This window comes from Dermatophagoides pteronyssinus, unplaced genomic scaffold (assembly GCF_027571235.1).
Source record: "Dermatophagoides pteronyssinus isolate colony J.1.1.1.1 unplaced genomic scaffold, Derpt_VIB-CSIC_2022.12 sq0003, whole genome shotgun sequence".
Taxonomy (NCBI): Eukaryota; Metazoa; Arthropoda; class Arachnida; order Sarcoptiformes; family Pyroglyphidae; genus Dermatophagoides; species Dermatophagoides pteronyssinus.
The window spans coordinates 273,126-289,713 of record NW_027461527.1 but is presented as its reverse complement, the minus strand read 5'-3'; the positions used below and the strand labels follow the sequence as shown (position 1 = coordinate 289,713).

The 16,588-nt window shown below is 27.1% G+C and overlaps 4 long non-coding RNA genes across 6 annotated transcripts; 2 read left to right on the top strand and 2 right to left on the bottom strand.

Moving 5' to 3' along the window:
* Positions 1-273: 273 nt before the first annotated feature.
* LOC142646377 (uncharacterized) lies at positions 274-1,212 on the bottom strand. The gene is made up of 3 exons (XR_012847334.1): positions 1,087-1,212; positions 697-883; positions 274-628 (listed from the first exon to the last, which is right to left on the bottom strand). It is a non-coding gene; the product is annotated as an uncharacterized LOC142646377 (long non-coding RNA).
* A 283-nt stretch (positions 1,213-1,495) lies between these two features.
* Positions 1,496-3,013, top strand: LOC142646376 (uncharacterized). The gene is made up of 2 exons (XR_012847333.1): positions 1,496-2,621; positions 2,695-3,013. It is a non-coding gene; the product is annotated as an uncharacterized LOC142646376 (long non-coding RNA).
* A 4,140-nt stretch (positions 3,014-7,153) lies between these two features.
* LOC142646352 (uncharacterized) lies at positions 7,154-10,191 on the top strand. Of its 2 annotated transcripts, none has more exons than XR_012847307.1 (4): positions 7,154-7,483; positions 7,674-8,346; positions 9,790-9,991; positions 10,060-10,191. It is a non-coding gene; the product is annotated as an uncharacterized LOC142646352 (long non-coding RNA). The 2 variants fall into 2 exon arrangements; XR_012847308.1 differs by having other exon boundaries at positions 9,790-9,995; positions 10,060-10,163.
* On the bottom strand, positions 7,652-16,477 carry LOC113791344 (uncharacterized). Of its 2 annotated transcripts, XR_012847306.1 has the most exons (17): positions 16,233-16,477; positions 15,944-16,125; positions 15,445-15,874; positions 15,025-15,339; positions 14,866-14,961; positions 14,529-14,705; positions 13,112-14,452; positions 11,782-11,875; positions 11,627-11,730; positions 11,053-11,565; positions 10,909-10,962; positions 10,656-10,851; positions 10,437-10,596; positions 10,065-10,359; positions 9,702-9,978; positions 7,978-9,611; positions 7,652-7,904 (listed from the first exon to the last, which is right to left on the bottom strand). It is a non-coding gene; the product is annotated as an uncharacterized LOC113791344 (long non-coding RNA). The 2 variants fall into 2 exon arrangements; XR_012847305.1 differs by having other exon boundaries at positions 11,053-11,730; positions 14,866-14,938.
* Positions 16,478-16,588: the final 111 nt, after the last annotated feature.

Genomic DNA, 16,588 nt, shown 5'->3' with positions numbered 1-16,588 from the left:
ACTGTTCACAAATGATCACTAAAATATCTGTAGGAAAAAGAAAATTTCAAACAAATTTTTTGGCCAAATTTTTTTTTTATTTTTAAAATTAAAATCCATAATCATGATTCATCAATGTAATTTTTGAAAAAAAATTCATAAAATTTGAATCATTTTCAATCAAGTAACAAATATTACAAAGTATGATGATGATGATGATAATCAATAATTAACATCCACTGTTTATAAATGATTTAGGAAAAAAAACTAAAATTTATAAATCAATTTCATATGTTATATGTTTTTTTAAATAAACCGCGGTTTTATTCAACTTTATTTAAAAGAAAAATTTGTAATTTAAAATAAAAAAAAAACAAAATTTAATTGTTTTTTAAAAAACAAATTTGATGAAAATAATCATTTTGAATCGAAATATTCAGCCCAATTAATCATCAGCATAAATATCATGTAATTTATTGCATTCGTCCACACAATAATAGAAATGGTAATTGTAATTTGATTTCAAAAATTCCGGAAATTCTTCTTTTATAAATTTATGACAAAATTGATCATAATGTGAATTGGATGTATCATTATTTAGTATGCATCCATCAAGGATTTTGTCGACAGTTTCTGCATCATATGATAACTGAAAAAAATAAACAAAACAATTTTTAAAAAATGAACAATCAAAAAATAAATTATTTCAAATCTTACTGATTTTATTTTATCAAAAATATCACTCATTGATTTAGTTTTAATACCGGCCGATTGAATTGAATCGATCAAAATGATGACCAATAAAATTGTTGATAAAATATGTATGGATTTCATTTTTGTCGATTTGGTTTTGGTTTTTTGATGAAAGATTTTTCTATCAAATTCGAAGATTTATAATTTTGATCTGGAGATCATATCATATTTATATATGAGATGAATTCGATTTTTTTTTTTGATTTTGCGACATTCATTTTCCCAGATAATGTTGGAATTTTGAAATTGAATAAACAAATTTAAATTTTTTAATCTATTTTTTAATCAATTTTCAATCAATCAAATAATCATTCAATATATTTGAATGATGTCATTGGAAAAAAAATCGATTACCTTGTTTGATTGATTTATTCGATGTTTATCTTGAAATTATCAATTTTGAACCGGAACTTTTTTTTCTTTAATAATGATCATGATGATTCACGTCACATCGTTATGGCTATCATTTAGACTTTATCATCAATCAAACAAAAATATTTCATTTGTTTTCGAATTCAACATCGATATCGATGATGATTCATACATTGATGATGATAATTAATTTACCACCATCGTCACATCAAACAACAAACAACTACTGTAATCGATAATCAATCAATTGATTATAACGGTGTATAACACAAGTGCAAAACACATCCACATTCCAATCAATCCTTTTTTCCCGAATGATTTTCTCACCATATTTTTTCGTGAGAAAAACCAAAAAACCATGGGAATATTTTTCGGATTAAAAAAAACAAAAAAAAAAATGATAACATTCATAATTCGTGGTTAACTGCCGAAAGATGGCGTTTTTTGCTATTCCAGTTGTTTTTTTTCGAATTAAAATTGAATTAAGTTAATTTTTTTTTGTGTTTTTGTTTTCCAATTATGATTATATCATCAAATTACAATGATGGTTGCTGTTGATGATGATGGTAATCACTATCGGATGTTTTGCAATATTGCAATTTACTTATAGGTTACCATACAATCAAAAAATGACAAAATCAAAGGGAATCAAGCATGGATGAACACACCAACGGTCAATCATCAACAATTTACAAAAAAAAAAATGTTTTAGTGTGGTCCGTTGATTGTGGTACGTAAAAGATAATCATCAATTATGGTGTACGTGTGAGAAAATCTTCAAAGTCAATTATCATCATCTAATGTTATGTGGTAAAAATGTCTTTAAATGAAAAAAAACGCTTTTTGCTCGCTTACAACTTTGACAACAACAACAACAAGCAGAATACCCGGGCACACCAGAAAAATTGGTAGAAATCAAAGTTTCATATTTCCAACCAATCATTTTTCTCTCTTTTATCATTTTATTGGATGATTATCGATATCGTTGAATTCAAAAACAAATGAAATATTTTTGTTTGATTTATTAAAAGTCTAAATGATAGCCATACATAACGATGTGACGTGAATCATCATCGTCATCATTTAGAAAAAAAAATTTAGTTCCAGTTTAAACATTTCAAAATTGATAATTTCAAGATAAATCAATCAATCAAACAAGGTAATTGATTTTTTTTCCAATGACATCATTCAAATATATTGATGTCGACTGATTGAAAATAGATTAAAAAATTTAAATTTGTTTATTCAATTTCAAAATTCCAACATTATCTGGGAAAATGAATGTTGCAAAATCAAAAAAAAATCGAATTCATCTCATATATAAATATGATATGATCTCCAAATCAAAATTATAAATCTTCAAACTTGGTTCAAAAATCTTTCATCCAAAAACCAAAACCAAAACCAAATCGACAAAAATGAAATCCATACATATTTTATCAACAATTTTATTGGTCATCATTTTGATCAATTCAATTCAATCGGCTCGTATTAAAACAAGATCAATTTCATTTCCAGTAAGATTTTAAATGATTTTTTTTTTTTGATTGTTCATTTAAAAACAAAAATTGCTTTGTTCATTTTTTTTAGATAGATTATAATAAACTAACCGACCAATTCTTCGATGGATGTATACGAAATAGAGATACATCTGATGATTATTATCGAAAATTTTGTAAAAAGGTATTCGGAAATTACCATTTAAGTAATTCAGAATTGAATTTTTGTGTGCAAGAATGCAAAAGATTACATCATATTTATTATTAATTGAGCTGATTATTCCGATTCAACATGATTATTTCTGACAATTTTTGTTTAACAATTAAATTCTGTTTTTCTGATTTTAAATTACAAATTTTTCTTTTAAATAAAATTGAATAAAACCGCGGTTTATCAAAAAAACATATAACATATGAAATTGATTTATAAATTTTAGTTTTTTTCCTAAATCATTTATGAACAGTGGATGTTAATTATTGATTATCATCATCTAATGTTATGTGGTAAAAATCTCTTTAAAGGAAAAAAAACATCTTTTTGCTCGCTTGCATGATATTTCGTACCAAAAAAAAAAATTAAATTTTTTGTTTTTCCCTTTCCCTTTCGTTCTTTTTTGTTAATAGGACAATCGTTTTTTTTGGAAATCATCAGCAACAAAAAATGAAAAAAGAAGAAGATATTTAGCAAACAATATCGGTAGTCATCAATCGTTCGTTTATGTTGATAAAAACATTAACAACAACAACTTTGACAACAACAACAAGCAGAATACCCGGGCATACCAGAAAAATTGGTAGTTTCATATTTCCAATCAAATACGACCAATCATTTTTTTCTCTCCCTTATCATTTTATTGAATGTTTATCCATTTAAAAAAACGAAAAAAAATCCATTCATATAATCATCATAATCATCGTTGATGATTATGATGAAATGGATACAAATTTCCTGAATAAAACAACAAAGTAACAAAAAATGAAATTGCCAACAACAAACAACAAACAAAGAACAATCCAACAAAAAAAATACCTCGAGTCAGCAATAATAAACGAGACGATAACGGGTTAATTTTTGGACAAAAAAACGAAACTAAATATCGGAAACTAAATGTGGCAACATCATTCGATGATGATGATGATGATCGAATGATGATAATAATAAAAACTGGATGATCATCAACAACGAACAACGAGAAATATTTCAACATCGAATAAACATTGATTGGGAAAAAATGGGTCGAATTTTTTTTTGATCCAGAAAAAACAAGACGAAGAAAGAAAACAAATGTCTATTATAATCCAAATAAACTATTGAATTTGTCTATTTCATTTTTTTTTGTTTGGTGGATATCTTTCATTTCATATCGATATTTTGCTTTGGTTTTTTGTTTCTATTTTTTTATTTCTTCATCACTCGTGATGATTGAATGATTGAATGAATGAATGAATGAATGACGATGAACTTTGAATGAAGCAAAAGAAAGACAAATTGCTTTTTGTTTGAAAACAAACAAACAAACGAAAAAAAAATCCTACCATGTCATCATGATGATTCAAATTAAATGATTAAATGATGATTATCATCATCATTGATGTGATACAATGTTTTTTGTTTTCTAAATGAACAAATTCAGTTCATTGACTATAGTTTGTTATTGTTGTTCAGCTAATAAAACACAATGACATTTATTAAACTGATTTTCAACAACAGAATAGTAAAACATAATATCAGTTTATCTAGGAATCGATCATTATTGACAAAATAAAATAATAATTCCGCAAAACAAATCACATGTGTGTGTGTGTGTGTCCATTCATAGGTCACAGATCTTTCCAGAGATAGAGAGATTTGGAGATCATCGATCTCATCATTATAATCAAATGTCATTATAATCATCATCTGATTATTACAACGAACATTGATCCTATCATTGTTGATGATGCGAAAAGTAATTTTTTCTCATCATCATCATCATCATTCCTATAATTTCCATTGATTCGTCGTCATTAATCGTTTTATAAAAAAAAATTATACAAATTAATAAATTATTGATAACAATAACAAAACAAAAAGAAAAAAGAAAAGGATATCATAATCATCATTGAGTAAAGTCTGTGGGTATAATTGTCACATTGTATCAAATTTTTCAATCATCATCATCATTTTAAGTGGGAAAAAAGAAAAGAAAGATAAGATTCTTTGATATCACAGACAGAGAGAGAAAGAAAACGAAGAAAAGTAGGCCAGGAAAAATAAAATTATTGTCGACAATTTTTGATGAATGAAAAACAATAACAACAACAAAAAAATGTTTCAGATTTCAAAATTTGGGAAATTTTCTTTTTTTCATCGATTATCGAATGAAAAAAAACATTCGTTGATCATGTGAATGAACGGAATATGTTTGTGTATTGAATGATTGGATACCCTGATTTTCTTTAATTTTTTACTAAACAAAAAAATTTTCAAAAAATTGAAAATTTTATTTTATTTTTCCCATCACTACGTCTATATAAAAACTAAACAAAATATTTATATTTGGGCGCCATTCTTAAGAAAATTTTTTTCGGTAAAAAATAAAATAATGTCTGTCTCCATCAGTCCGTCTCTCTCTCTCTCTTTGGGTTTGTAATTCGATATTGATATAATGCAAAAATGATGATGATGACGATGATCATTGATCCTAAACAAAGAATAATACTTCAAATGATGATGGCGCCCTATAGCCTCCCCCCTCCCAAAAACTTCTTCATGATCGGATCATTTTTGTTTGAAAAAAAAGAAAAAAATATCTGGTTATTGTCGTCGTCGTCGTCATTTAACTTGTTTGTTATTTTAAGGGTAATCAAATAAAAAGAGATAAACCTCGTTTGTAAAAAAAAATTTTGTTTTTTTTTCTGATGTCTCTCGATAATTGATTGATAAAAAAACTTTTTCTGTTTGTTTGGATTTTTGTTTATAATAATTTTTTTTTTAATTTGGAAAAATTTTATTTCATTTTGGGCACCTGGGCATCATTATGATCCAATCACCAACCATACCACACGATCTATCATTATGGAAACATTTTACCCAAATTGACAATCCAGAAACATCGATAGATTCTGGTGACAATTGGTGAACAAATCGCTGAAAACCACCTGCATAGATAAAATAGACAAAAAAAATAGTTTTAAAAATTGAAAATTTGTTTTGAAAAATTTATTCAAACAAACAAAATGATAATTATCAATGTAAATGAATGCAGCTAAAAACAAAATTGCTTCGACAATGGATGTTTTGTTTCCATTGTAATCGAATTTGACCTTTGTTGTTGTTGTTGTTGTGTTAGTCGATATAGTCAATGTCACCTGGCCATATTTTTAAGGTAATAAAAAAGTCACGCAAATCATCAATAGACAAACAGAAAACAACAGAAACAGAATGAAATGACCAAATGAGAATCGGTTGATTGAACAGAGAAAAATTTTTTTGAATATTTTCATTGAATGGAATTTACATAATTTTTGTTTCTCTAATTAAAAAAAAACTTTTACTTTCGAAATTTTTTAGTTTTGTTTTGTTTGAAAAACAAAATATTCCATATCCGATTCAAATATTACCGCAAAAACAACATTGTTGTTATCAATTCTATTTTTGTTTTGTTTTGGCTATCCAAACTGTGTAAATATATAGGAAAAAAAATTTCATCCAGGTTAGAAAAACATACATACACACACACAATCAAACAATTTAAATGATGATTATGTAAACAAACATATCATCATCATCATCATTAAACGATGGAACATATTTTTATTTTTTGTCATCATCCAAACATTTAAAAGATGAAAATAATATCAATTTGATGATAATAATCTTGCATATTTAATTGATTTGTAAATAATAATAATAATAATAAACAGAGATCCTATTTGATAATATTTTTCCAATCATCAAATTGCTATCATCATCATCATCATCATCATCGACAACCAGAAATAGATAATATAATCACCATATTGATAAAAAAGGTAAAAATGGCTGAAAATTACAAAACAATAGCTATTTTTTTCATCCATAAAATAATGTTTACATATTTTCTGGTTCGATTGTTGTTTTTGTTGTTATCAGGGTTGTTTTTCTTTTATTTGACATCAGTTTATTTTTCTGGAAACTAAAATATCAATGATAATCACCATAATCACATTAATCAGCCAGAAAAACAAAACCAAGATTGTTATGGAAATGTTTTTTTGGAATCAAAATAAAGAAACAAACTACGTGGTAACCTTTTTCTCTATTTTTCTTTCAAGATTCTATCCATTCGACGATTCTTATATATGATTTTTCTTGTTTAAATAGACAATGATAAATGTGTGTGTGTGTCTTTGAGCAATATTTACTTGTAAATTGAGTAAAGGGAGAATGAAAAAAAATTAACCCAAAACCATCATTGTCGTTATCAAACATTATCATCTTATTATTAAAAGAAAAGGAAAGAAACTTAAAAGCTGACATTATCAAAAAAAATTCAAAGATAGACATTAGATTTGTCTATGTCTATTTATCTCTATCAAAAGGAAAAATGTATGCCCGTGTTGTTGTTGCTGTTTATTGATGTGTTTGATGTGTCTACAGTAATTTCTTTTTCTTTCTGGTTATTTTTTTCTGGCCCAAAAGAAAAATTTAATGTTTCTTTCTACACCCACTATCTACTTATCTATCACTTATAATCTTGATAATGATGCTTTTCTGGTTTTCTGACAAAAACCGTTTTCGATGTTAAATAATGTTGATGATGATGACGATTTGTACAGGAAGCAAAAATGAATTTGTATTTTGGCCAACCAAAACAACAACAACCGAAAAAATAAAATAAAATATTGCCTTCTTCATGGTAATTTGATTTGCAAATTTTATCATCATTATACATCAAATGTGAAATTTGGTTAATTGAATTGGCAATTAGTAGAAAGTAAAATCTTTCGATACAGAGATACACAGAAAGAGGCTTGCCAATATATCAAAAAAATTCTGAAAATGTTTTGACTGGGGTGTTTTTTCATTGTTTTTGTTTCCACGTTTAGTTAAATTTCCTTGTGAAGATTTGGCCATAATCCGCAATATGGTAATGGATGAATGAATGGATCACAATATCATATTGATGGTAAGATCAGAAAAAAAATAAATTTTCTTCTACAAAACAGGATTCATGCCTGGATAAAATCGATGCGTGTCATCATCATCATAAGATCCACCAGTTAATAACCAAAAAAAAAAAAAAAAATAAAATTCCACAACCTCCCACCATCGACAACCTGTTGATTATTGCAAAAAGGAAAAAAATTAAAAGTCAATTCACGATAAGATGTTTTGTTTTAAAAATAATACCTTGGTTAATGCAGAAAAAAATCACATCCATCAATGGATTTTTGCTTGGAAAAAGAAAAGATTTTTGAATTTTCTGGTTTTGGGCGTGAGAACCAACCAGAAAACTATCCAAAATATAATTAAACATCCCACCAAAATTGATTGATTATGGGCCTAATTTCCTTTTTTGTTTGTTTGTCTATTTTCATGGCCAAGGTCTGATGATGATAATGACCATCGATGATGGTCACATAAAAATTTAATCAATCATCACCACCACCACCACCATTAGCATCATAATTTCATTCATGAATTAGCCGATCCGTTCATCCGTGTTAATGGTGAATGAAAAAAAAACTTTAACAAAACAACAGCAACAACCGAAAGAAAGTAAGCAGGTGTTATTTTCTTAAAAGTTTTTTTTCATTAGCTTTTCTGATAGAAAAAAAACACTAGACTCTGACCAGACACCTGATATTATATAATCGGTCAGATTTGTAGTGTAGTAAGGAAAACCAAAAAAGTCGGTCGATTTGAAGAATGATGATGATATGTGTTATGTGATCTCGACCTTTTTTGTTTCAACTAATAGATCATTATGCTTACAACAAAAAAAAGTGTGTTTGTATGTTTTATTTGAGTGAAAAGCGTAAACAGAAAAATTGTTCCTGTTTCAGTCAATGAACTTATATTCCATTGTAAAGGTTTTGTTTTCGCAACTTTCTTTGCCCAATGACCAATGCTTTATTTTTTGGTTTGAAACATGTTTATGTCGAACAAATATTTCAAACAAGGATTATGTAAATGTTTATTGTTTTGTTTTTTTTTTGTGAATCGGTGAATGAATGTTTTGTTTTTTAGATGAAAACAACATGTATGTTCAACATATATTATTACCGGGTTTTCATAAAACAAACATTGGAAAAAAAGGGGTTAAATTCCAAAACAAAATTATATGGAACATGGCGCCATTCTTTCATTTTTTCTATTTGTTTGTTGTTTTAAATCAATAATTCGGTTATTGTCATTTACATATGATCGACGATATACAAACATAATGTTTCAAATGCTTGAATTGTTTTGATTTTTTCTATTAGATAATCAAATTAGGATAACTTGATCAAAGTCACACACACACACACACAAACACAAATATTCATCTGGGTTATTCGCTTTCAATCATGGCAAAATAATTGCTTAATAAGGCAACTGAAATAAAAAGGAAAATAAAATTTGTAAAAAATTTAACAGAAATGAATTATGTTTGTCATTTTTTTAAAAAAAGAAAGAAAAATCTATCTGTGCCAAGTGTCAATGTTATTACTGCAGTATTAAAAAAAAAAATAAAAAACATTTAAACTGATTTATCAATTAAAAAACTATCATGGAATTTTAGTAATAAACATTTTAAACAGACACAAATCATTACAAATATCTATTACAAACAAAATAGAAATTATGATGATGATGATGATGGTCGACCGATATGACATGATGAAGAAAGAAAGAAAAAAAAAAAGATTTGTTATGCGGAAGCAAAAATTATAAAAAACAAACGATGCTTATGTAGTGAAAAAAAGGTGACAGTAACGGGAAAAGAATTTTTCTGTTTTTTTTTATTTGCCACCAAATATAATCTCCATTTAACCGTATAACTATTTTTGGATAGAGAAAAAAAAGTTCAAAGGTTAATCTTTAATGTTTTTCTTTCTGGTTGTTTTTTTTGTTGACTGAATGATAAATACCTGAATGGTTGTAGTTAGACAACAGCGAGAGAGATTAATGATATTTCATTTTTTATTCTGACATTTTTTCTCTCTATAATTTTGACAGATGTATTTCAACAACAACAAAAATGATGACCATAATAATTTGAACAAAAAAAAAGAACCAAAAACGGTTTCTCGGTGATTACATCGAACACCCAAAACAACGATGACAAAAAAAATGTGAATGACATTTGCTCATCATTAAATCATCGATTTTTTTGTTGTTGTTTCCCATGTGAAGTTGTTCCAGGACCTAAATATGCATGGTAGGTGTGTGTGTGGACAGAAACGGTTGATAAATAAAAGATGTAATGACATTTTTTATATAATTTAGCTTACCGCGATCAAAATTATCACCAAAAACATGTAGCTTCTCATCGGACCAAACGATATTTTAACGATTTTTGTTTTTTTTGAAACGGAAAACTTATCACACACAAAAGATCTAGTTGAATCAATCAACCATATCGATATTGATGAAAAAAAAAGTAATCCATCCATATAATTGTATAGTAAGTAAGTAAGTAAGTAAGTGATGACGAATAATATGGGATAGCCATCATTATATATTCACATCAAAATAATTTATATGTTTGGTGGTGGTGATGGTTTTTTTCAACACATTGTACTTTTTCTACAATTGTAAATTAAGTTTTTATTAAAAGATTATCTTTGAATTAAATTTATCGGTTTTTTTGTTGTTGGTCTTACCTTTATGAATACAATGGCCATAAGATTTTTTCGATAACCATCTCCGATATGGTAAATTATTTGATGATGATGATGATCACCAATTTATTCATAATCTTGTTATCCGAACATAAATGACCATGATTGTTTTGAAAAATCAAATCAAATCAACAAGTAGCAACTTAAAGAAAGAAAATCCAATGGAAAATTAATAGAAAAAATCTAAATGTACATACATACATTTGGGTAAATCATACCGACAACAACAACAAAAAAAAGGTTTATTTAATGGCAATATTTATTCTTTGATTTACATCTGCCAAATCAGCATTTATAAAAATGGTTTCCATTAGCTTCATTTTCTTATCAACTAAATCAACGAAGACGACGATTAGAAATCACTAAATCATTTTTTTGAGATGATGATCTAAGTTACCTGAAAAGAAACTGGACTTAATTAGTTAATTAATTCAAAAAAAAAAACAACACTTACCTGCTGTAGAATTTTTAAACCGAAAAGAAATGGAGAAAAAATAAACCTAGTGAACTGGATAAAAATTTGTAAATTATAAACATGAAATCGATATATCTGATTGTGATGAGTAGAGAAAGGAGTAAAAAAAATGTACCGGCATACTTTTTTTTAGTATCTCTGTGTGTTGAAATGAGTTTAATCAAGAGAAAAATATGATCGTCATCATTCAACGTCAGTGATGAACGGGTTTACCCGACACATATTGATCGAGAACAAAAAAAAAGAGTTGGTGGATATGTGGCAATACTGTGGTTTGTTGTAATGTTGCGTGGACATGACGTATGATGATGATGATTTGATTTGATTCAAAACAAAAATTTTGTTCAAAAGATTGATGATCATATGCTCAGGTAATTTCATTTTTTTTTTTTTTTTTTGTTATTGAAAATAACTCGAAAGATGTTAATGAACTTTCTTAAACGGATGTCCGATTCATAAATGTTTTCGGAATGCAAAATATATAAAAAAACGGACGGAAAAATGTTTTTTTCCCGTTCATTTTACACAGGTCACATAGGTAAATTCTTTTGCTTTTTTTTAATGATCATTTTTTGCCCTTTGATTGGACATTGACATTTTCTGTTTTCTTCTAATAGTTTTCTATAAAAATCTCAACTTTTTTTTCGATAGTAAAAGATGCCCACAGTTCATAACAAAAAAAAATTTTATGACCTACCTAGTAGAATAATGTTCATCTCATTAATTAATTAATTAAAAATTTTGTTTTTCCAAAGGAGTGTGTGGCCGCTGCCAACATTGTTATTTTCTTACCAAGTTGATCTGAAAAGAGAGAAACAATGTTATCAGGTGTTTTATTGTTAAAAAACATACCTACAGATAGAATTAATTCAATCTTGAAAAATGAATTAATTTCTTTCTTGAAAGTCAAAATATCGATATGATTTCAATGGTGAAAAATTGATTACTGACCACCATCAAACAAAAACAACAAAAACAAAAACAAAAAAACTCTTTGAAAATAATTAAGAAAAAAATCAGAATTCAAGTTTCGTTTGGGATGAAAAACGTTTTGGCAAAACCAAAACCAAAAAAAAAAAAAACAACAACAAAAAAAACTAACCAGGTAACTTTTAATGAAAAAAGAAAGAAAGAAGAAAACTTCTTAACTAAGAAAATAAAATAGTCATCACATGAGAATCATTTATTTTTGTTTTTTTCCAATGGATGATGATGACTCCCGATTACTTTGAATAAAAGAAAAAGAGAGATTTTTTTTTGGATGTGTGTTTGATGGTGGCGTAATATAAACGCCCGGCATCTTTTAAAAAAAATGACCAGGCTAAATGACGACCACCATAATATTTTCATCACACGGAGAAAAAAAGACATACTGTGAGAGAGACTGGTTTATTTTGGAGCTTATCGTTTTCTCTTTCGTTTGATGTTCATGATTCTCAAAATTCAAAATGGATTCATTTATTTTTTATGAACTTTTTGTTTCCACTTTCGCTTTTTCTTGTCAATGATGATGACAATTTGAAGTAATTAAATAAAAGAATTTTTCGATAAAATTCTGTATTCTTTGCATTATAATGCAAAAAAAAGGAAAAGTTCATTGACCATTGGAAATCCAAATTCCATCGATACACGAATCATCGGATAATAAATCACGAATTTCTTTGCCTGGTAATCATCATCAATGGTCAATCTTCACATTCACAATAATGAAAATATTGCATAATAATAAAAAAATAATAATTGAATTTGAATATCATCAAAAATGATGGCAAGCCATGTTTTCATAGGGAAAAAAGGGTTAAATAATCATTAATTTTCTTCATTCAATCAAACGGTTTACCTGGTTTAAAGTTTTGGCTTGAAAAGGATTAATGATATTTTTTTGAAGAAAGAAAAAATTCAGGTTTTTTTTTGTTGTTCAGTACATGACGCCTGAAATATTGATGATGATGTCGTAATAATAAATACTAGACAAATTTTCTTTTTATTTTGGCTGTTCAAAATCGATAACTATTACTTTAATTTCCGATATTCCGATATCGGATCGAATCGAGAGAGAAAAAAAAGGTGTCCAATCGATTGGCGCAATCAACAGATTGAGCCAAATAAAAAAAACGTGACATAATCATCATCATCAAGATAATAGACATTCAATAATGATTCAATCATTCATGGGAATTACCTCGTTGTTTCGTTTTTCTCTCTTTTTTTTCACCCCGATCTTTAATCAATATAGTTGTTGAATGCAATGAAAATCGATTCGTTTTCGAATGGCCCAATTATCAATTTAGAGAAAATAATCAATTGATTTGATCAATCAAATCAATTGATTTGATCAATCAAATCAGTTTATGATCATTCCCATGCAATTATCTAGCGATATTTTAACATTTGAGATTGATTTGTTTCAAGTTTTTTTTCGTTTTTAATACGATTATCTAGATGTTTGTGAATTATTTCATTTTTTTTCAAAAATTTTCAGCGGTAATTTTTTTTTACAACATTGTTTCAAATTGATCTAAGAACAATATCCAGTCTCTCTTTTTATTCGGCCAAATATTCCTTTCACTTTTATCTAATATGTCGACAAAGATGATGATTGACAGCAAACAATTTTTTGTTTTTTAAGACGATGATGAATTTTCCATTACAAATCACGATTTTCTTTTTTTTCCCCCAAATGTCTAGAGAGTAATCTTTTCATTTTGTTCAAAAGATTTTGTTTTGTTGTTTTTTTCTCTTTCCAAAAACCAAAAATGTGAAAAAAAAAGTAATCCATTGCTCCCTACGCAAACTTTTGTTGTTGTTTTTTCTTTTCTTTCTTAAAAGAAAATCCAAGTTTGTCTGCTTATGATGATGATGATGATGATGATAATGATGTATAAGATGAAAGGGTTATTCAAAAGAAAAAAAGTTGAACGGATCGAATAAATCAATCGATTGATTTCGACCATGAAACCAGTCTTTGATGATCATCATTGGGTTGATTGATAATAATAATCGATTCAATGAACTTGATTATCGGCAACCAAAATAGTTGTCTAACTTTAAGAAATAAAGTATGATGTGTACGTATACGTGATACAGGTACATTCTCTTTCTTAATTACAAAACAGGAATCATTTTGTTTTTTTCGATATAAAGAATTACGTGTTCAACTGGTTCGAAGATTTGTTGTTTTTGTTTGTCATGTCGTTTGATGTGTGTGTGACAATGTTGAACTGATGATGATGATCATTTTATAATCTTTCATTCACTCTTGCTATACAGAATGATTGATTGGAGAGAGAGAGAGTGATAAAACTCAAATTAGAGCAGCATTAATGAGTAAAAGAATTTTTCTTTGAAAATATTTGTCCAATCAAATGATGATAAAATAATTTGCTTCAACCTGTTGATCATTTTTTGCTTGCTTGTAATAATGTAGTAATAATGATCATGACAAAAACCCTTTCGATTTTCCACTTGCTAATCGGCCAATCTTTTCAATTCGTTGATCAATCAAATTTAAATGATTTTCTGGCTACAAAAAACAAAACAAAAAAAGTTTTTTATTAATAATAATAAATTCATGAGAAAACAATAATAATAATAATCACCTTATATTTTAAGGGTTAATGATTGTTGCTGTTGTTGTTGTTGAAAACAGAATTCGTATACAGAGATAAGATAAGCTTTTTTATGTAGCTTCTACATGGGATGGTGATAACCCTTTTCTCTCTCTCTTTTATCATCCATCTATCCATCCATTCAACCATTCATTCATTTTATAAATGCTTTTTGTTAAACAATAAAATGTATTTGTAAATAAAAAAATGAATGAATGAATGAATGAATGAATGAGTGGGTTGTTGTTGTTGTTGTAAAAAATACGACAAACATTAAAATGTAACAATCATTATTATTTCATAAATCTCATGAATATTTTTTACTTACTTTTACTTATGCTAATTGATTGTCATAATATTCTTCTTTGATCATCATCATCATCACACTTAATGAGAGCGTCCTAAATCGTTTTGAAAATAGATTCTTTAAATATTGATAATAATGTGGATGTTCATTATTATAAGATTTGATTACAAATTAATTTACATTAATAGATGTTGTTCATCATTATTTATCCATATATAACACACACATACACAAATTATGATGATGATTCAAATTTTTTTTGTTTTTTGAACAGGAATAGCAAAAGGGTTGATCATTAAATTTGTCTAGCCATATTTTTGTTGTTGTTGTTGCTTGTTTCATTTCTCACTTCTGTTCACAATGATATTGGTTTTGTTTTGCCTTTTTTTTTCTTGGCAACTGATCTTATTTTTTTTACAAGAATTTGATTCATTCACAGAATTTTGTTTTTTAGCAAAAGAAAGTTGTCATTGTTGTTTTGAACTTTTAAGTTTTCTAAAAAAGATTTGAAAATAGAAAAAGAAAAAATTCAAAATTAATTGATTCAATGAAAGTTAAATGAGCTATATATTGATGAATGAATACCTGCAAAACACTTACGTTTCTAAAGATGCTTAAATTTAGATGATTTACACTCACTCACAATGATGAAAAAAAATCATGAATCAGCCAACGCAAATAAAAAACATTACGACGAAAAAAAAGGGCTAAAGAACGACGATTATGTGTCAGACAATTTTCTCTTTCCTTCATTTAACGAAAACAAAAAAACGTAATATAAAGATTTCCGTAATGAATATTCTTTTCTTTTTTTTAATTGCGTATTCGACACAGACAATTTTCGCAAACGTTCGATTTTTTTCTGATTCTTGTTACAGACATTTTTTTCCCCTTTTATTTTTACTTTGTGTTTCAAACGGGTTATGACTTTCGGTTCAAGTCAGTTTAAATTTAAATTTGTCCATTTTTCTGTTTCGATAAAGTCAAATAAATCAAAAAAAAAAAAAATGATGATGATGACAAAGTTAACCTAGAGAAAAAAAGGTGGTAAATGATGATGAAATTTATGGTTTAAAAAAGAAAGTAAGAATATTCTTACATGTACATTGCATAACAAACATTTAATTCGTTGTTGTTGTTGTTATTATTATTATCCTGACGCGACAATTCTTCTATGGCTGGCTGTCTGTTTTCGTTTTTTTCTTTCGTTTTTTGGCTGTCATTCATAGATACAAAGATAGAATCATTCACGGAATTCAATATTCGGATGGCGTTAAGAAACTGTTAACGAAACAACAAACAAAAAAACATTAATATTGTGAATGTAAAGATTCGTTTTGTTGTCTTAATTTCAAGTTAGATATTATTATTGTTATTATTCTTTTTACCTCATTGTTTAGGTTGTTGTCAATTGTAAAAGTTGAAAATTATCATCATTAATATGGTTTTGAGCTTGAATTATGTACAAACAATAACAATAACAACAAAGACGAATCAATGATGATGATGATGATAATGACGACAATGACAACGACAAAGACGACAAACAAGATACTTTTTTTTTATTCATAAAATCATTATTATATGGTTAATGTTGATTGTAAACAGACCATTAAATTATCATTTGAATCAATGAATGAATCGAAAAGTCAAAGAATTTCATTTTGTTTTTGGTAGTTTTTTCTTTCAAAAAAAACGGATATAATTTCATCAACCAAAAAACAAAAGCAAAAACAGAAAAAAA